The following is a 22,697-nucleotide window of genomic DNA, read 5'->3' as shown; positions in this document are numbered from 1 at the left end:
GCTGTTGCATCATATACATTGTCCTTCAGTTGATATATTTTTGAAATATTTGCGTCTAAGTTGAAACTCTCTATCCTTGCAACTAGATAATTGATAGCTTTTTGGCAACTTTCATTATTCACTTTACTGTACGCAACAATAAAAACACATTGCAAGCATTCTACAAACTGTTCTAAATGTTCTATAGTAGTCATAAATCCAACAGACTTTATATACAATAATTTTACTTTTGAATTTGCAGTTGAGAAGCAAGGCCATCTGGTTACTGCGTGTTCTACATGAGCTATGTCGGTTCTCATCTGTGTTGGAATATCCACAGATGTTATTTTACCAAGTACAATTTCTAGACATAGATCATTGTACGCATCAAAAGTCATTGAGTTAAATGCCAAGCAAGCACCTATCTGTATTGCTTTACCCATATCAGTTGTTATTATTCTGGGTTTGTGTGCCCCAGATTGTATCCAAGTCTCTAGCCAATATGTGTAGCAACAAGTATCATTCTTCTCAGACATAGCTTGCGTCAGAGGCACAATCATGTTATTGATGTGCGTGACCATAACTGAAAGATAAACGTCACTTGAATCTCCACAACTTTTAGTGTTATCGATGCTGTAGCATACAACGATACTGGATTATCCAATTTATTTAAGATATCATTATTGATACTGATTTGCTGTGGTGACCAGTACATAAAATGAAACTTATCGTATCCAATCTCTCTAATAAATTTATTAAATGTTTTTTTACAACTGTTTTTTATTTCAGTCAGTGAATCAAATAAATTTATTCCACGTTTTATACCTCTATCTAAGCTGAGACAATTTGTACAAATGTGCTGGTTCAGGATCATTCATTTATGATCGAGCCTTATCCCTCCTCCATTGCTTAGATAGTGTATGTATAACTTCTTTTTCTACTTTGGTTTTTGCTGATTTTTGCAAACGATTTTTTTTTTGAATGAGGTATTGCCCTTGCATTTATGGTGCTGACAGTAAACGTTACAGGCTCATCTAATACAGGCTTATCACATACAAGATTAATCTGTGATTCACATTATCACCTACAGTGTGTCGATCAAAGCTATAAGCACATGGTAATTTTTTACAATCCCATATTAATTTTCTAACAGTATCAGTCCAACCTTCTTGTAGCGATTCAGCTTAGCGCCCACTTACATAAACTTTTTCGATTGGACGTATTGTACACCATTCATCACTTGGTACTACGATATCAAATGTTATTTTGTTTTTATTACACTTATTTATCAGCTTCTTTTTATTTTTCGGAACTTCAACTTCATCTGTACCACTACAGTCATTATAGTCCCTATCTTCTTTACTACTAATTTTTCGTTTTCTTGGTGTAACTTGTACATCTTCATCAATATTTGATAAATCTAAATCATCTATTTCATGATCATTTTTGTCAATAATCTATTCTCTTAACCCCTTGTGTATTTTATAATAAGTCAGGATATTGTGCCTATCTTGACGAACAAAATTATATAAATTAACAGGGTTAATCAAATCATTTAAACTCGCACACACTTCCTTCCACAATTTATCTTTCCGAGCAATCAATTCATTGTTCTCATAAATTTCAAATTTTTTTAGTTTATCTAATATCTTTTCAGAAAAAATTGCAGGTTTTTGACCAACCATTTTAGTGCATTATCTATACTTTTTACATATTTTAGAACATGTGCTGCAATAACCTAGTCCTGAATAACAAGTATTAAAATAATTTGTTTGTCTTTTGTTTTTCTATAAATTCGATATTAGTACGAATTTGAACTTGCAATATACCTACATCTCGATCGATTAATCGAAAGATTTTTGAATCTTGATGTTACTTGTTATAGCTAATGGGTGGCGCCACAAAATAACGATACAGTGAAACATAATCTCAAACTAGTCAAACTGTAGTATATACGAATTTTTCGATAAGTGCTTTTAACTTAACACAAAGTCATTTCAACATTTCAAGTAATTGTTAATAATATGTCAAAATCGTAGAAAATTTTGATGAGTGGATAGTATTTTAGTTCAATACTTACGGTATTTCTAACAGAATTTCCGACATATGAAAGAATAGATAGGAAATTTGTTATAAGAGCATATTGACATATTAATATAATTTGCATTATTTTTCAGAGATCTCCCTACGTGATTACGAAACAACAATTTTCTACGTAAGGAACCATCATTGTCATCTTTTGACGTTGGCTTCAGGAGGACTTTTTGAGTTCACACTAAAAAACTAAAAAAAATTTAGTCTGTATAAGGTAAATTTGTAAGGTAGACTCAATTTACTTATTAATATTGTTGTAAGGGAATATTTTGTTAAGCTAGTATGCAAGTAAATACGCATACTTAGTATAGAAAAGGGTTCCGAAAAAATTCCCTACTTACCGTACTGAATTTTGAAATAAATACATTTATGCCTACTGAAAGTGTGTTTAAAGAACATTTTAAAATTTATTTATAAAACATATTTTCATTATATAATCAATTTGTTTTTATTATAATTTTAATATACATATTTAATCATTCTTAAAGATACTAACAATTTTTTTATTTACTTCTAAGGTTTTGGACCTCCTGCCAGACTCATTCTTTACTGCATCGCTAAGTAATCGCATTGCAAGCAGAAGAGATGAAGATAAAGCAGTGTTATTTGACAGAGACCCAAAGATTTTCTGTTATTCATAACTACCCGCAAACTAAAGATATGGACCTGGAAAGTGTAAATATCCGTACATTAAGGTACGAAGCTGACTGTTTTAAAAAAAGCGCTTCTAGTTAAAAGACTGATGCTTTGTGAAGATTTAGCTCAATCTCCATGTGGAGATGTTTAATTTTATGATTTTTTACCATCTTCAAGTGAGTTTTAATGAAAAATAATTATATAAATTTGAAATTGATGTTTATTAATAGATTCAACGAACTAGCACAATAACAGAAAATATTTAATTTTATTTTCAGTTATCGTTCCATTGATACTTTGTTGAGACCATTAAACATTAGTGTCGATAGAAAAGTGGAAGCTATTTCCTATGTCAGTCAAATGAGACTGTAGTATGCTGTTACGGGCTGCTGGTTAGAGGCAGGGGTCCAACCTATTTTCATCTAATGCATGCTCCAGCTCGTTGGTGGCAAGCTCAATCTTCACTCGAGTCTACTGAACAAGTGGAACGGCGTATTTATTGGTAGTAGATTGAACGACTCGAATTGTCAGAAGGTCTTCATGGCCATCAACTCGACGCACCTTGTTCTCTCGCCTAACGAAGAGCAAACAATCTATCCGATCAATTTGAGCGAAGGAGCCAATGCTACATACACCCCCTTTTCAACAACTTACATCGAGAGTACGGTGACGTATCTGAGAAAACTTACGCATGAACGCCTTTCTTTGTTGCTTGTATCGAAGATGCGTAATTATCAACGGTAAATGGGTAAGTGCCTTCATATACAGAATTCGTTTTCACGTATTAAATATTTAAAGTTATTGGAAAGCTGAAAATCATTTTGCTATTGCAGATCTACTCGGGCACCAACTCTAAGCACGTTGAGATAATGAACGTCGACAAAAGCTGTCCGCACGAGGCTCAATGTGCCCCAAACCAGCAAAAACAACGGCCACTGCACGGATCGTTGGCGCGAATTTTCCTGCAAGTGCGAACGCCCCTACTTGGGCTAGACCTGCCAGTACAATATAACCGCAGCTACCTTCGACTACGAAAACATCAGCAATGGAAACGTTCAAGGGATGTCTAGGCGAAGTGCGCATTTGCAGCATGCTCCTCCACTATATCACTTACAAGAAAGTCTAAGTACCAGAACGGTAACTTCATGCCTCCCGACCCGAGTTTCTCTCGCTTCAGCAGTACAACGCGTCAACGCACAACCAGTTTAACAGTTACGTGTGCGAGCAAGATTATTGTTAAAAAATTAACTCAAATCAGTTTGTTAATTAAAGTATAAGTTCTAGCTGAGAGCCTGTATATTACAAAAGTTTGTCAGTTCACATTTATTAAATAAACGAATTATCTTGTAAATAACGTTATTATTATCTAAATCTTGTACACCCTCATCAGAGTATACCTATGTGTGTATACACACACATACACACACACATATATATATATATATATATATGCTAATTGATTCTTTTCATTAATTCATTCATTCGATTACTTTTTCTATCATTTATAATATTAGCATTCATGTAACAAAGACCAATCCAAAAATAAACTTTAGTACCATTAATAATGAAATTTATTACATTTGCTCAATTTCGAACTCACTTTTTTCGCTAATAGTCAAAATTAATAAAACAGATTAATTTTTTTCACTATGCTTGCACACGCTTACATACTAGTATATTGCTAAATTATAGTAAAATATTATAGCAAAATAGAAAAGTCCGTCTCAATGAGAAAAGCTAACGGGAAATTATGATACAAAATAAAGTCACGGAGTAAAAAAACAAATTTGTTGGCGTAATGAAATTAACAATTTATTTTCCATAGAGCACTTTATTTTTCATAGGTAGCTTCTAACGTGTATTTCACGTGAATAACGTATACCGAGTAAGAGTCGACATATGTGCTCGACAATTACTATTATGATCTATAGAAAAGTGAATCTATGGGTTCATTTGTTCGCTTATTGAAGAAGGCATCTTACCGATTAACTTCACGAAATAATAGACGTTAAATTATATTAATCCTTTCAAACTATGTTAGTTTCATAACATATGATTGGGACATATGCTTTTTTTAGTAGTATTATTATTATAGCACATGTACAAAGTAAATCGATGGGTTCTCTTTTGTGTTTATCAAAAGAGGTTTTTCACCGATTTATTTTGTAAAATAACGGAGATATAAGAATTATATTGATTCATCAAACTAACATATCATAACATATGATTGGGACATGCTTGGTTTAGTAATATTATTATTGTGACAAGTGCAAAGTAAATCGATTATATTATTATAAACGTGAGTGGATTTGAAAACTTTTCTCGTATTGGACACGACAGCGAATCATGCGCAGAATAGTGACGCAGTTGCAACGAAAAATCTGTAATGTCGGAATTCAAGGAGTAATAATCTGCAATCGTTTTTCTATTTTTTACATAATAATAATTGAATATTTTTGATATCTGGCTACAGGGCAAATTGAAGAACCCCCGCGCAATTTTTTGCCATATTTAAAAGTCTATAATTATGCTCGCTTAGAGAGATACAAGTATTTCAAAGTTGTCAATATTTCAATTTTTTATTTTGATTTTTCCTATAAAAACCAAGGCGGGGCAAATTAAAATAATAACGTGGGTGGACTGAGCAAATTCAGATCTATCCAATAGTATTTTTTTTTATTTATGTATATACATATTTGCGGGCTGAACTAGGGGGGGGGGGTCTTCTTTCTCGGCCGCGACGGAACCGACAAGCTTAAGGAGTCTGTTGCGAGTCTGAAAACCGACTATTTCACAGCAGAGTACCCTTTAAACTCAAGTACCTAGCTCTGCGTTCGTTCGATTGGCCAAGCTGTTGCCGCGCGTCTCTCTCTCTCTCTCTCTCTCTCTCTCTCTCTCTCTCACTCACGTAAAAGATACTTGATAATTTTTACGAACAAAACAATATTTTATCAGATGAGCATTACTGTAATATTCTTTGGCCTATTACGATTTTATGAACTGACACAAGTCATGCGACAAGTAAATGCAATGTTTGCTTCCTTGCTAACTAAGGTCGGAAATGGCATTTAGCTAGACGAAGCTAAACTTTCTCTTATAGAAGCGAGATTTTACAAAAAAAGTGATGCTAATCGATTGTGTCCAGATGGGATACGTTTATTCCTTACCAATCACTCAATCAATGAGTACAATAATTCGATTTTACAGCGCGCAGAAAACAAAACTATTTCCATTGCAAGAGATATTATTACCGGGTGTCAAAGTAAGGAACAAGAAACTTTTGTAACCCAAAAGCAGCACAAAATGTCTGTCATTGATACTGGCAGTTTACCGTATGAAATTATATTCGTGTTAAATAAATGCTATATAATTACAACTAATATCGAAGTATCAGATGGTTTGGCAAACGGCAAAACTAGATTAAAAGCAGCACATTATGCTGCTACGCATAACATTAGTCCTCAAGCTGTACCAATAGATAGAAGAACAAGTAGCATTCCTCTCAACAATAATAAAACCATCCTTGCCAAAAGAAATCATTTTCTATTAATTCCGACGTTAGCTATGACAATAAATAAATCACAGGGAGGCACTTTTAATCAATTCGTTTACGAATACGAAAGGAAGCATTCTTAACAGTTTGTATACGTCGCTTTATCCCATGTTACGAGTATAGAAGAACTTTACATTACTCCCTTCGGAGATGATCCAAGCAAATTTATATTTTATCATGGTCGACGAAATGATGTATATAGTGTCTCTTCGCAAGATGAATTCATTTGTTACTTTTAATTGCCAAAGTCTTCGATCTCATGCGCTAGATCTTACTGATTCCGTCATTAAAAATAGTAATATATTACTTTCAACCGAAACTTGGATGAGCGATCAAGATGTTATCGATTTACCAGATTTCAATTGTATAGCACGTTTTAATCGGAAAAATAATAAAACAGGGGGAGTAGCTATTTTTCAAAATGTACGTGACACTGCCAACATTGTCACTTAACATATATCGTTGCAAATTAGAACACCGATAAACTTAGATGTTCAGACATCAGAAATAGCTGAAATATGCTCTGCTCACTGCATTTTAAAAGATGGTCAAATATGTGTCATGTCGGCGATTTACATTTCACCAAATCAAAACATTCCAGACATAATTCAATTCATCACAGATCACTACTCGCATTCACTGAGGTGGGAGCTCGGGAGTTTGGTACAAATGACCATGAAATGCCACTGATTTTAGCAAGAGATTTCAATGTTAACTTTGCTGACGAAAGTACATAACCATTAATTACGTTCCTCAAAAATAAATTTCATTTAGAAATGAATAATGATTCGCAAAAATCAACTACTAAGTACAGCACAACATTAGATGCAGTATTTTCAAGATTTTCATATAAGATAGATTCAAAAACATTCATATCATATTTTAGTTACCACAAACCAATTGTTTCTTTTATTGAGTCAAAAAACGAAGATGCCTGTGATTCTGCTGTAGATAAATGAAGTTGTAAAAAACGTTTGTACCAAATAAATTTCTATACAAAAAACGATAAACATATTTTCATTTTTCACCTATTTTTAAAAAATAATTGAATTCCATAACACCTACTTCAGTATTCACTTCTATCGGCTGTCCCCGAGACAGCCACATTTTTCTTCTTATAGGCTGTCGCATCCTGCCCTTTGTGCAAAGTTGCTGGCTCCTTACTGACTTGTACTTCGTACGTCTTTACTAACAATTTACTGTCAACGACGTAAATTGTGCGTTGAAAAAAATGTAGCGATTAGAAAAAAAAATTGTAATTGTAAATGTGTTGAATTATTCTGCTGCTGCAGTCTCACTTGGGATACCAATTTTTACCGAAAAATTGTTACAATTTGTTAAGAATACTCTTGTAACAAGAGTTTTGTCTATAAATAAACCAAAATTTCTCACTGTGCATCGCCTTGAGTTGACTCTTTTTAATTCAAGGGTTTATATTCTCATTTTTTAATTTTTCAAAAATTTTCAAAATTTTAGAAATTTTCACAATTTCAAAAATTTTCAAAATTTTCACAATTTTAGAAATTTTCACAATTTTAAAAATTTTCACAATTTCAAAAATTTTAGAAATTTCAAAAATGTTCACAATTTTAAAACTTTTGAAAATACTTATATAGACACACCCATCGGATAGACTGCAGAGTGAGGAAAAAACTACTCCCTTGGGAGTAATTTTTTCAAGAAAAATTTACTCCATTGGGAGAAAAAAGTTTTTTTTCTACCAAGGGAGTAGTTTTTTCCTCACCCTGCAGCGTATCCAATAAGTGTCTGTATGTCTATATAAGTATTTACAAAATTTAAAAAATATAAGCAGCAGCTCTTTAAAAACATAAACTCAAATTCACGTAGTCAATATAAACATATTGACTCTTCTCTGGTTTCTGCTTATAATACGCTTAATAACTGCATTCCGAACTATCACGTATGAAAGATGCGCAGCATCATAAAAAACTGTGGAAAAGCGATACCCAACTGTGAAATGCTCTTTTTTTAGTGTATGGAAGCCAAATAACATGTAATAGGAAATACAATTGAGTAAAAATTAAAAAATGAGAATATAAACCCTTGAATTAAAAGGGAAGAAAATATAGTCGAGGAAATTAGGCATTTCGATGTCGAAAAGCTATAAGAAAAAAAAAATTGGAACCGAAGCATTAAAAGAGTCAACTCAAGACGATGCACAGTGAGAAATTTTGGTTTATTTATAGACAAAACTCTTGTTACAAGAGTATTCTTAACAAATTGTAACAATTTTTCGGTAAAAATAGTTAAAAATACTTAAAAATACTTTAAAAACTTCACGTAGGAAATGCGGAAATTTCAATATCTTGCGACCGCCAAAAATGACGTATCACATGGAGCCAAAACACTTTCAAATGGTTCAAGGAATATGATGTAAGAACATCGAAATTTCCGCAATTCTTACGTATAATAAAAAATGATTGCAAGTATTGCATGAAAATTATGGATTCCAAAGCTTTTTGTCGAAAATATAGGGTTCGTGTGTGATTTGGCATAAAATGACTTGTCATCGCTTATGGTTCAAGAAATCGAAATTTCCGTAATTCCTACGTAAAATTAAACTATTTTCGAGTATTTCTAGCAAAAAACTCTTTACAATTCGTCAAAAATTTCGCTGTCTCCGTGTTTTATCTGAAAATATACGCATATTTGAAAAAGCGTGATTTACGTGTTTTGGCTCTAAGTGATAGGTCATATTTAGCGGTCGCAAAATATTGAAATTTCTAAAAAATTGTCACTATAATGTTAAGAATTCTCTTGTAACAAGAGTTTTGTCCATAAATATACCACAATTTCCCATTGTGCGACGATAGGAGAAATCTAATAAAATTCATAAACCGAAAACCTTATTGAATAAATTAGTAATATGATAAAACTCCTACGAATAAATCAAGTCTGCACACAAAAAAAAAACCGCTGCCAATTCATTGGCACGTCCCACACAGCATGAAAGATTTCAATGAAATATTTCGAAATATTTCAGTGAAATATATCCACGGAATATATCTGAAACCTTCCAGTAATATTCCATAGAAGAGCTATCAACCGACTCAATGGAAATATTTCGTGAAATATTTCAGAAATATTCCATAAATATTTTGTTGGAATCTATGAAATTCCTTTTTAAATATTTCAATATGTTCTTTAGGAAATCTTACATAAATATTTCATAAAATATTGCTCAGAATTATTTACTTAATAATACACTGAAATATTTTTCGGAAGATTTTTGGAATCTCTTTTAAACATTTCTTTGGAACTTTTGTAACGATTTTTTAAACATTTATAAAAAAATTTATGAAATATTCCATAGATATCTTGTAAACTTTTACATAATTATTTCTTCAGTATTACAATGGAATATTTCTTAAAATATTTATGAAATAATTCTTTAATATTTTATTGGAACTTTTCAAATAAATTTTGGATATTTCTTGAAAGATTTCAGAATTATTCCATACACATGTCTCGCAATCTTTTATATGATTATGTCTGCAATATTCCAATAGAATATTTCTTGAAATATTTATGAGATAATTCTTTAATATTTTATTGGAACTTTTCAAATAAATTTTGGATATTTCTTGAAATATTTCAGGATTATTCCATACATATGTCTCGCAAACTATCATGTAATTATTTCGGAAATATTCCAATGGAACATTTCTTGAAATACTTATGAAATAATTCTTTAATATTTTATTGGAACTCTTAAAGTAAATTTTAACTCTAGCTGCCTGCGCATGAATTCACACTGGATCAATTATGTGTTTGTACCTGCTGTCAAACTATGGAGTTATTCTTTATATTCAAAAACAAAAGGGGTTCGAATTAACGAATTAACAGTTTATCCGCTTACATGATTTCAATTATTTTTCGTATAATTTGATCCAAAAGTTTAATATTACTAACATTAACTAGTTTACGAAAGCCGATGGCGTAAAAGCAAAGATACAAACTGTTTGTGTATTTACTATAATTATATATATATATATATATATAAAATAAGATATATTCACGGTGTCGTGGTACAGTCGCCGGATACAATAACTTTGCTTTACGCGCCACAACAGTAGTATATGTGCAAGGATAGGGACAAGATGGCGGCCAAAGAGGGGAGGTAAGAGCTTCAGTCGGCGTACAAGGATGGGGACAAAGATGGCCGCCGTTGTAGGGAACAGCTGACGCTCGTACAAGGTTAGGTCCAAGATGGTGGACAGAGTGGTTAGTTTGTGTACCTCTCCCCTCTAGCCAGCGATATAGCGTGGCTGTAGCGTCTGTGGGAGTTACCCCCTCCCTTCAGCAGCTGTCAATGCGTCGTGTACATGTGGCGTCCTTTTAACTATGTGTGGTGAGGTAGATTTCTGCACCATCTAACACGTATGCATACATATGTGTACATGCACGTACGTATGCATACATATGTGTACACGTCCGTATGTATGCATATGTGTACACACATCTCCACATTCAGGCATATGTGTGTGCACGCGAGCGCCTGCTCGAGAGCGTCTATACACGCTCATATGAATATAATAATAATAATAATAATAATAATAATAATAATAATAATAATAATAATAATAATAATAATAATAAATATCAATAATAATTACGTAAAACTAAATAAATAATAGGTGCAGGATATATGTTCAGTTTCTTTAAATAAGGAAAAATGTAATAATAAATAATTTTTAAACAATTGCAAATGTCTTTTACATTAATTTATTCAGAAAAGTAGTATAAAATTTTATAATATTTATTTTTAATAATAGTTATAATAGTGATAATTGGAATGTTACATACAAATTGTTTTTAATATTTTAGGTTTACATGATTGAATACAATATTTCGAATGACGTTTATGACCACTACCTACATGATATTTATATTTACTACTATTTTTAAATTTGACTGTGAAACCACGAAGACGGTTATAAAAACGTTCTACAATTTTATCATTTCTCCTATAATCAGTAGTGAATAATTTACAAAATCTCTCTAATGAATAACCACATACTTTAGAGTTTAGACTTTGTAATTGTAGAGTATTCCACTCATAAAAAATAGTATTACGCTACACTGTTCTTATATGGTGTGGAAAAACAGGCGGTACTCCATAGCTGTCAAAAAAGACTCCGTGGCCCCGTCTGTCAATGTATAAAGCGACCCAATGAGATCCAGGCTGTGTGTGTATATATGTATTAAATATGCATCCTGTCGGTCTCGTCAATGTCCGAGGAATCCTGTCGGCAGGGAATACACCCGCTGAAGGTATTCTTAATAAGCGTAGGGCATCCCGTATTTGACTCGTATTCATCTTGTATATACGTAGAGTTTGTTTTAGGCGACGGTACTGAGTTTGTATAATAGCCACTGTTCGAAACCTCGTCGTATATTGGTTCTTCTAATGTGCGGCCAGGTGTTGGAGGTCTTGTATATTTAATATTTTTCTTCTGTTGTTTTGAATAATAATAATCCAGAGTACTAGATGGTTTAACACGTATACTCGTTGAAGACCTGCTAGCTCCTGTACAATCAGCGGGTGTTCGATAAACGAGTCTTGGCCGAATAGCTGTAGTGAGCATCCAGGGCAGTCAAAAGAGCAATGTTCTTGTTAACCCATGCTTTAAGTCTGTAGGCATTAATTAAAGCACAATTATGAGTACCGTGATGTAGAGATCCGTGATAACAGCAGAAAATATCTCGTTTTGGTAAATGATATGTAGATGGACAGTTATAATCCTCTAAATTTTCTATATGGCGTGTAGTTATACTTTGTATAAGTTTTGTCTCTTCAGCACCACGAGCAAAAATCTGTCTTACTGTTCTTGCTAATTCTCTAAGATTAGCGTGTAGCTGACGGTACGGAATATCTCCTTCGAACCACTCTATACCGTGAACGTTACTTGTAAGCCAATTATTGTGTACTTGTATTTTGATAGGTAAGTCTGAGAATGAATGGGGTGCAGTCGCGATCCAGTGAGTGATATACTCTTTATTTAAAGAAACAACAGCAACTTCTTTGATCATGAACTTGTCAGCACTCTCACGAAAACCCAAAACGTCGACTATATAATCCATAATCTCGAGCTGTAGTAGATGTGTAGAGTAGGAAGCACAAGACCTTTCTAACTGCTGGCCATATTAAGGAGTTGTAATTTATACCTAATGCCGTACAACGTAATGAGTTTTGTTATCAGTAGGAGGCCTAACTTACGTAGTGAAAAGGGCTAATTAGTGGTCATTAATTAGCCCTTTAAACGAATGGTACCATTTTTTATCAGATTCCAGTGTGTATTACAATTTGCAGATGGATCAGATGTGAGGTCAAACGCGTATAAACAATAACCGTGGGTTAATCTGTCCTCGATATATCGTTTCCATCGTTTGCAAAATGAATACCCGTGCCACTAAATAATGTATGATAAGCATCTACATATCTATCTGGATAGTTTGGCTGTATAGCTCTACTAGGTATTTGTATCCCGTCTACACTCATTGCCAAGTAGTTTGAGTTGAAATGTTGAAAATTGAACGGATTCTCTTTTTTACTGCCGTTAAAAGCTTTATTTGAAACTAAGCCTATTATTATACGTTTTGGTATTTGACCGAGAATAATGTTGTCTAAAGTTTCTCCGGTTATACCAGTGTGTAAAGTAAAGGATTTTACTTCAACACGCGTTAAAGGATATTTAGCTGTACCTTTAGATAAAGCTTTTGAGTGTGCAAGCAAAATCCCGGGATTAATCTTAGCACGCCGTATTCGTAATGAAGCATCCAGAATTTTCACTTTTACATTTTCAGCCTCGTAGTTTATTAAACAAAAAGCATCTTTGGAACGTATAAGACGAACTCTAACTTCCACTCCATTGAGGAGAAATTTCTCCTGATTGAAAACATCAGCGTGTAAATGGCCCAGTAAATCAATAGTTTTACCACCTTTAGTGTAGTCACGACGAGCACAAGCCCCTAAATTAGTGGAAAAAACTGTTTTTCCATCACTGCTAGGTGTCTGTAGAGCTGCATCCATATGGCCAGGTGTATCATTACACCATAGAGCACACGTCAAATGGGATTTTTTAGCTTCTTCTGAATAATTAAGTAATGTTTCTATGTATGCACGATAAGCGTAAGCGTTACTCGGAGGTGAAACTGCTTTTTGATTAAAAAATACGTCCACTTGGTTAAAAATACTATGCAGGAAGTTGTTAACAGGAGCAACTAAAATCTTATCTTCTATGGGTGAATCTCCTTTTTCAAGACGTACACTGAGATTTATCTTAGTATGAGCCAAATCAATATAATCATCTGAGTTTCCAGGAATAAGAAATTCTAAATATGAATCTTCAGAAATACTAGTCACAGGTTTATACTCAATCCATTGAATACCTTCTATAGACGTCTGAGTAGGCGGTAGAGTGAATAAATCAAGTTCGGATTTTGTACACTCGCAAGAGTGAGCGTGAAGAAAAGCCATTTTTCTTAAGCGGGACCAAAAATATCACGTACTGAACGCTTTTTCTTGTTAATATTCCGTGTCTTTCTTTTCTTGCTTGATTTTTGACTGACTTTCTTTGTTTTCCTCGTCTTTGCTTTACGTGTAGTGTGCTTTCTACGCTGGTTAACTTTCGACTGGCGTTTACGCCGCTGTTGTCTACTTTTATAACCAGATCCCGAGTTGCTATAGCAGGATTACTGTCTACTTTTATACGTTAAGAAACATCAGCAAAGCCTAGTATATCTAATGCAGCACGACTCATCTGCACTGAATGTTCAAAATTGCAGAGCTCATCACTGCATGTGCGTTCGGCAAAAACGTAGGTATTGTTATGTTCAATTGAAAATCTAAATATCATATGTGAATTGTTTATTAATAGAATTTCATTTAAATGCTCTAAAAATTCTATAAAATTATTATAAACGCCATAGGGAATAGATCGGTTACTTCTAGGTTATGAACCGGTTGGTTGCCGTATATATCTCTATATAAAGGTGATATAGTTGAAAACATTGTTATATCTCTATCTTCTTTTCTTAAATGTAAAAATGAGCGCGGGAAGTGTATTTCAGAAATTCCTACTTCCCACGAGCCGTGCAAATTGATTTCTTGAGGTAGCTTCGTGACATAACAGGCAGTGGTGTTCTCTGGATATACTTTCATACTACTATAACTAGGTAAATTCATATAAAACTGGTTTTTCTTCATTTTGTTTAGATTTTTTTATATCTTTAGCAGGTATCCAAGAATTAAATTTACTAGGGTAGCCAACCCAGCTAACAAAATATTTTTTCTTTTTACCTTCACCACTTGATTTGATAATTTTATCTATTTTGTATTCTGTGTTGGTTAAATCTTTTTCTATGACTGCGAGTTCTTCCTCATAAAATATACCGTCTATGAACTCACCATTTAAATCCTCGAGCTCGTAAACCGATGGTTTTCTATGTTTTAATACTTTGATAATTTTAAAAACTTCCTCTGACCAGTTAGCCTCATAACCTTTCTCGAAGGTACCTTTTGTTTTGCTTATACGCACTATGTCACCAACTGAGTACTTGGGTTTTGTCTCCTGTGTTTTATACCTGAGATCCATGTTACGCTTAGCCTGTTGGGCATTATATATAGTAACAACTGCTGGCGCCATTTTAATTGTAGAATGTCTAGAATTATTGTAACCATAAACTAGATCTTGCAGAATATCAATGTAACGTTTTGTGTTTTTATGTGTAAAATAACGCCACATCCGTTCTTTTAAAGTACGATTAAATCTTTCAACAATAGCTGCTTTAATGTCTGGATTTCTAGTTACCTGGTGAGTTATATTTTTTGATTTTAAGAAAGTTTGCATTTTAAGGCCTAAAAACTCACCACCTTTATCAGTTTGAAATATTATAGGCGTTCTATCATTACTTCTCGAAAGAATTTTTTTAAACGCCTCTGTAACGGTTAAACAAGTTTTGTCTTTAATAGGTTCGACAAAGACATATTTACTTAGTACGTCGATAACCACTAGTAAATATGAAAAATCATCGTTATAAGTTTTTAATGGTGTAAGCTCTATAAGATCACCCTCCCACACAGAATCTCTAGTCGGTACATTATAATGAAGTCTTTGAAATTTTCGGTGTACTGGTTTATGCAATGTATAAGCATCTTGGGCTCTTAACCACTTGTAAATATTATTTTTATCTGCTTTATTCTTGATTTTATCGACAAGGCGATAGGCTCCTGCGTAGCCTGCTTCATCTTTTGGGTTATAATAAATTGTATTTAAAAACTGATTAGCTTCATCCATATTTATTTATTTTACAAATTACAAATTATATAGGAAATTTTAACCAACCACCTGCTTGTATAATATTACTACCACTACTGTTTTTACCGATTTTTCTTCTAGCTCTTTTACTTCGTACTCTGTATGAACTGTCGACGGTATCGTCGTCGGAGGCCACGTTGTTTATTGCTGCATTTATTATTGTCGAAGCATCCGTATATGAACTATTATTCAAAGACGTTGAACCATTAGTTGATTTTCTATTAGGTATAGGTGTAGAAGTGTATGGCGAGTTTTGAAGAGTCGTTTGTTTAGATAAAAGACTACTGTTGATAGACCTCGAATAAGGTAATGATAGTGGCGTAAATTGTTTTCCTTCTTTATATAATTCAGTGTTCCCGATAAATTCTAAAGGCATCCCGACATCGAGTAATAACCAACCGAAATGTTCACGTCCTGTAGCTCTCACGCCTTTTCTACTACGTACAGCATCATTTATAAGATCTATGATATTTGAATTTGGAAGAGTAACTCCATCTATCGTTACTGTCCCGCGATCATTCCAGGTTAATCTTGATGAGTTATTTGAGTTTTTTAAAAATTGTAGCATTAACTCAGCTTTATGTCTATAGCTTACTGGTACTGACATAGCAATGGTTGCCATGTCAATGCCATACTCCTGCTCTTCTATTTTAACACTTGGCGTGTTTGAAATTTTAATATTCTTCTTTAGATCTTCTACAAAAAATAAATATCTTTGTAACACCTGTTTGTATTTTTGCCACTTTTCTCTCTCGTCTTTTTCAGAAGAATTTAAAATTTCATTCATTTCAAAATCTAGTCGTGATAAATGGTTTCCAGGGGTTTGTACACTATTTGAGACCTTTACGACCTCGTTTTTGCTTAGTAACATGTCATTATTCAGGGGCTGCTGCTGCTGTTGTTGTAACTTAGTTATACTGTCATGAGGTACTAGTACCATCTTACGGGCGTGTTGCATTTTTACTGCCTACTTGGTATTAATGCCGAAATAATTGTACCTATAACAGGTGCTACTAACGCACCTATAAACCCGTCACCTTTTTGAACAATCAAACGTTTTTTATTTTTCCAGCCTTTCGATTTTTTGTCTGATAAACGACGTAAGATTGATTTATGTTTTTTGAGTTTGACTTTTTGTACTGCGTTTAAAGGTACGTTACCTTTCAATGTGTTTAAAGCACATTCGCAGATACCTTTTATTAGATTCCGGTTTGCTTTTTTCAGTACAGCTTTTCGCTGCTCCTTGTTTAAGTGATACAGAGCATGTAATATCCTCGCTGTTTTAGCATCGAGTGACGTTCTAGATGTTGACGGTGCCATTATATACGCAGGACTGGTAAATCAGTCTCACCTACGTTTCTTTTTATATTACGTGGAATATAGACATATTGATGCTTGTCATCAGGAAAAATGCATGTGCGCACTCTACATGATTCAGGAGTACTTTGTTTTAAATCTAACAGTAAATAACCGCGAGGAACCGACGTGGCATCGAAATAAGATTCTTGTAAGAATTTCGAATTTTCAGGATAAACTTGACGCGCCATATGCTGGATTTGAGCACGATCTCGTGGATTTTTAAAAATAACAATATAGTTAGCATTTAACGAAATATCTCTTTGTTTCGGTCCTTGATGAAATAAATTCTGTGAGATTAAAATACATGATAAATTTCGATGATGAGAACCTTTTGTAAAAAGATCACAAATCGTATTGTTGGAAGATTCGCGCATAAGGTCATCGATAACTATTAATTTCGGTCTAGAATCCGACACAAAATCCTCATCCTGTGGAAGGCCTTCATGAAATTCGACGTCCTTACCGTATTCTAAGTAACCGTCTTGCCATTCTGAATAGTAAAGCATTTTACGGGCAAAAGATGTGTCTGACATGACATCTATATTCCGAAAAAATCGTTTAACAAAGTGCGTCTTTCCGCAGCCTGTCGGGCCACATATCATAGAGATCCAAGGGTGTTTCCATGGTAGACTCATTTTTATTTTTCAGAAAAAGCTTATTTATCGAGCAGGTCACGCACGCGTTCCGTGTACACGACAAGCTATTATTTAGCTAATATACAAGTTCACTCCGAGGCCGCTACTCTAACAATGACCGCTATCGTTTAGCTTCTTTCACTTTATAAGCTTGTTAGCGTATGTAATATTAATAATATAATTCATAAGGTAAGCTATTAAATTTAGAAATAATTTACACATTAGAATTATTTAAAATTATTATTTATTAAATTTAGCAAATACACAAAATATTACATTTTAATAACGATGTTTCTTCGAAAAAGGCATTATTATTTTTTCATATGATAAATCACCACAAGTTCTATACATATATCTTCATTTTTTTGTTACGTGTATTGGACAGTAGGGATTATCTGTAAAACCATATATTTTTTCAACGTTGGAAACCATAAAGTCGATTGACGTTACATCATATATCTCGATCATTTTTAATAAATGACTAATATGTCTATTTTTGAATGAAAAAATACAATAACGTTTATCAAGAATTTCATCGTCCACCATGAAACTACAGTTGTGTATTATGTACCGACATTGAAATGAAAACAAAATTTTAGTAAATTGTGAAAAGTATTTCAATTTTTTTAACATATCAACGAATTTTTCCTTATTCTCTTTTTTCTTTAGTAAAGGTGTGTGTACAATACGATGCCATGCCAGCCCTTCCAATGATTGTTTATACTCAGGAAAGAAGCGACAGTTAGATACGCTACAGTTTATGCAGAATTTTTCCTCCAGGTTAATTTTTTTAGGTACTGGAAATAAGAATAAAACAAACACATTAAGACAAAAATAAAGTGCTAACTCTTTAAACTTTATTCAATTTTATTAAACATTAAAAATAATAATCTAAACTAAGTTTTCGGTCTCCTTTTCGATGATTACAAAAATACTTATCACTATTAACGTGTATAGGACATCTATGGTTATCTGTACATACTCCAATATCATATTTGTTATCTATAGTAAATTGAATAGATAGTACATCACAGTAAATGATCCATCGTAATAAATCGGTGACTTTGGCGTTGTTTGAGTAAGTACAAAAATATTCATAGTCTACTATTGTAACTCTTCGAGGACAATCATCGGCATCGCAAAATTTACTATTACATATCATACACCACTCACACTTGCTTTGATATTTGACTTGGGCACTAAACTTTACATTGCAGACCTTCGCAAATACACTTAATTCATCTAAATATTTTTTATAATAATTATTTTTCTCCAACTTAACCTAAGTAAATAACCTATAGCCTGTCTCCAGGCTATACCCTCCAAACTCTGCTTGAATGTAGGGAAATAATGACACGTCGGTACGTTAAAAGTAGCAGTGCTCTCTGAATTTAAAGCTAAAACAAAAATTTTTTTTAAATTAACATTATGTATATAACGAATAAAATAAATTTTTACATTCTTTAAAATGGTTTCCGTATATTTCGACTTTTATTACAATTTTAGTTGATTTATATTTCTAAGCAAAATATTTACAATATATACATTTTATAAATATTTCTTAAATTTTATTTACAATAAAAAGTTTATTAAACTTAATTATTTATACGTCTTTTTTTAAATCCATAAGGACTTGATGAATTAACGCTATTTGAGCGTCTTTTCATGCTGTTTAATTTACATGTTTTTGACTCGTTACATTTAACGACATCATGCATCGCCGTACGCCTGATTGAAGTAAAATTATGCACAATTCTATCACCCTTATTTAAAATTAAAGATTTTATTTTTTCATGGTTAATTTTACTATTTGTTGAATAATTTAAACTAATACCCTTAACTTTACACACCTCATGCGTGGAACCATCGGTTTTTTTAACTTTATACGAATAAAATTTGGGTCCTGCTGTAACGAATGACTCGATATAACTTTTCACACCATAACTTTCAAGCTCATCAGTCATATCACCTAAGAAACATCCTGTAGGTACCTTGTACTCTCCAGGGGTATTTTTATTTAAGTATATACAGGAGTCAGTGTCATAATACAGCACTCTCCTACCAAGTTTTTCTAAATAAGAGTATAGTTTTAACCTAGCCTGAGCCGTAGTATAAGCGGCTATACTAACGTTTGTTACAGATGATTATTTATAATTATCGTCTGTGTAAGCCCAGTTGATATAAAAAGTTTCCTGATTGACATGTAATACATTTTTCAAGGTTCTATCAGATGACTGTAAAATTTCCATAAGCTTAACCTGATCATTTATAATTTCTGTAACGCCCATATTTTCTCGCTGGCCAAACTTACCCCAAAATGAATTTAAACAAAGTTTAGCTAAAAATCTTAAGCCAGGATTTTTAGCTATTTTTTCTTTATCTAATTTTATACCCTCTTTTCGCTCATATTCTGAAATATAGTTCTCACGTGATTGCGCGTCGTTACAGTCACTGGGGTATCCAGAAGCTTGCTGTTTTAATTTTAAAAAAGTATTTATATAATCAACAAACAGGCCCGATTCATTCTTCTCTGGATTATACTGTTTAACTTTGTACTGCCATATTTCATATATGGCAGTAATTTTATAACCTAAACTAACGGCTTTTTTCAACTCCTCCGATACCCAAGTGCCTGTAAGCTCTCTATCTTTCAAACGCTCGTGGTTACAATCCTCCTGCTCTAAATTCTCGCAGCATGTTCTACAAAGCGGAAACATTAGACGTTTGTGCATTCGCACAGGTAGTACAGGAAGAAATAAATCACGTGGAGGCAGAATTCGACATTTTACTAACCCCTCGACCCTACTTAAACAGTTATTATCCCCGGTTAATTGCCTACACTCGTCCCCCACAAAAATGTCAGGGTGGCCTTTAGGAAATTTACCTGTTTTACAAATGTAAGGGTAAAGCGAACATATATCGACATAATCGATCGTTTCACCTTCCTTTACTTCTGCCAAATTTACGGTAGTCTCCGTTCGACCACCATAAAAGGCATCGCGAGGATTCAAAGTGTCCGACCATAACAGAGGGTGATTGTCAATATATCTCTTTATGTCAGTTGGAAAATTACTTTTTATTTTTTTGAAATCACAACCCCAAATTTCAGTTAATATATACCCAGCCTTTACTATTCGAGCCGACATATTTAAAGTTCGCGTATATTTTTCTTCGAAATTCGTACCATGTACAGATTTTAAGCGTTCGGTACCCTTATAACATGAAGTACAACCATGATAAAAACACCCATGATATTGAAAAACGTATCGATCACCGGTGACCGATTCATAGTAACCGTCAACCAAAATGTTTTCGGTGAGCCTAACCTCAGCTCCTTTACCAGCGTGTTGAATGTCGAATCCTGTCTCCTTCTCTTTGAAAAGCAACCATTCTAAAGATTCTTTAGAATGAGTATTTTTCTTCCTGTAACCACCAGGCGGTATTATGCCTATTTCGTCACGTTTGAGAAAGTTCTTACGAAAAACTTTCGAGCAAGCACTAGCAATTGTCGATGCTTCAACAAACGGACATGTACCACCTACTTCTACAAAACTTTTTATAAACGCTGAACAAGCTTTTCTAAGAATGTTAACATCGGTTTTACAATATTTTAAAATTTCAGTTTGAAATTTGAAAACGTAATTAGTTTCTCGCATCTCTTTATGCCACGAATGAAATTTTTCTCTATCGTGAACACCCATGGAGTCTGGAGAGAAAAACTTCTCGTCAGGTATAGTACCTTCGTAGTTATAATATTCCTTTTTATTAAATAAATGCGAAACGTACCTTTAATCAGATCATCGGAAAAACCAAAAGCTTTTGGTAAGTCAGATAATTTCAGATGAAAATAATTTAAGCTGTCAACAAATTTGAGCCCTTCACCTATAGTCATAAGCATGATACTAGTACCATTCATTATAACTTTAGGTGTAATGTTTGTTTTTTTCAACAAAGTATTTTAATATAAATTGAGCGTTAAAGCTCTTACTATTGTGTGCTATACACACAATTTGTTTTATATTTTTTGGTTTTGACGCTTCTGCATTTATTATATATTCACTAAATAGTTTTACGGTGTTGGTGCCTTTGAACACAACAGTTACACCACCGCCACAAAACTCGCATTCTTGATTCATATTTGAATCAATACATTTTTCACAGCATAAGTGCGCTACACCTAAATTTACATTATGTTTAAAAGAAATTTTACTGAGACCTTCGAACTCTTCCTCTTGGGTAGTTTCAAAGTCATAAAAAAGAAAAGCATGCGCTGGTTTTTCTATGGCTTTGCTATCTACCGTATTCTCAACATTTTTTTTAATTTTATTTCGGACAATCGGTACATAACACAAATGATTATACGGTCTTACGCATGTGCAAGTGGGGCAATATGATTTACCGCATTCATGAGCGTTCTGTTCAACGGATATGATATTATTACAAGTGTTGCACCTTTTCACGGCAGCGCAGATGCTGATATTTTTATTAAATGAGTTTATTTTTAAATGTCTATTGTAACACGTTTCACCGTAAAAATTAAGTGAACAATCGCGACATTTTATTATTTCGGTATTTTTCGGACACATAGGTGTAGTCATACACCGGTCACACGTATACGCGCATTTGTGCGTTGATTTACGATTTAATTTTTTGTTACAAAAGGGACAGTAATATCTACAAGCTGTTAAACCAGTTAAGCTGGTGATAACGTCAAAGTGACCTACCTCATTATCTATTTGATTATATAGTATGTTTAAAAAACGTTTTGGAGTTATATTTTCAGATTTTACGTATTTATAACCATCAAAAAATATTGAGTCACCAGTACCTAATTGCTCTAACGTGTATATATTAATTATAGTCTCACCTAATTTTAAAAAATCCTGAAATTTTTTTATTTCGTGCAACCCACAACCAAGTGTTTCATTAATATCAACACCTGCGTTTCTACACAACTCTTCAGCTTTTTCCAGCTGAAATTTCAATTTACTTTTTCGTATCCGTTCCCACTCGCTCTTCACGATAGGCGAATCCTGCTCCTGTTATGCACAGTGCGCTAAGGCTACGACTAACGCGCGCGGTAGACATTTAGCATCTTTA

General features: G+C 33.3%; 1 protein-coding gene and 2 long non-coding RNA genes across 17 annotated transcripts in view; 2 read left to right on the top strand and 1 right to left on the bottom strand.

The window, feature by feature from the left end:
* The window catches only part of LOC107981239 (zinc metalloproteinase-disintegrin-like batroxstatin-3), a 584,695-nt gene that overhangs the window by 464,351 nt on the left and 97,647 nt on the right, over window positions 1-22,697 (top strand). The window lies entirely within an intron of this gene.
* The window catches only part of LOC116416510, a 277,582-nt gene that overhangs the window by 233,233 nt on the left and 21,652 nt on the right, over window positions 1-22,697 (bottom strand). The window lies entirely within an intron of this gene.
* Window positions 1,840-2,695, top strand: LOC116416511. Its single transcript, XR_004226898.1, has 3 exons — window positions 1,840-2,060; window positions 2,157-2,287; window positions 2,592-2,695. It is a non-coding gene; the product is annotated as an uncharacterized LOC116416511 (long non-coding RNA).

The sequence above is a fragment of the Nasonia vitripennis genome (genome assembly GCF_009193385.2).
Source record: "Nasonia vitripennis strain AsymCx chromosome 2 unlocalized genomic scaffold, Nvit_psr_1.1 chr2_random0008, whole genome shotgun sequence".
In the NCBI taxonomy this organism is placed as follows: Eukaryota; Metazoa; Arthropoda; class Insecta; order Hymenoptera; family Pteromalidae; genus Nasonia; species Nasonia vitripennis.
The sequence above is the reverse complement of the archived record's forward strand: the minus strand, read 5'-3'. Positions and strand labels throughout refer to the sequence as shown.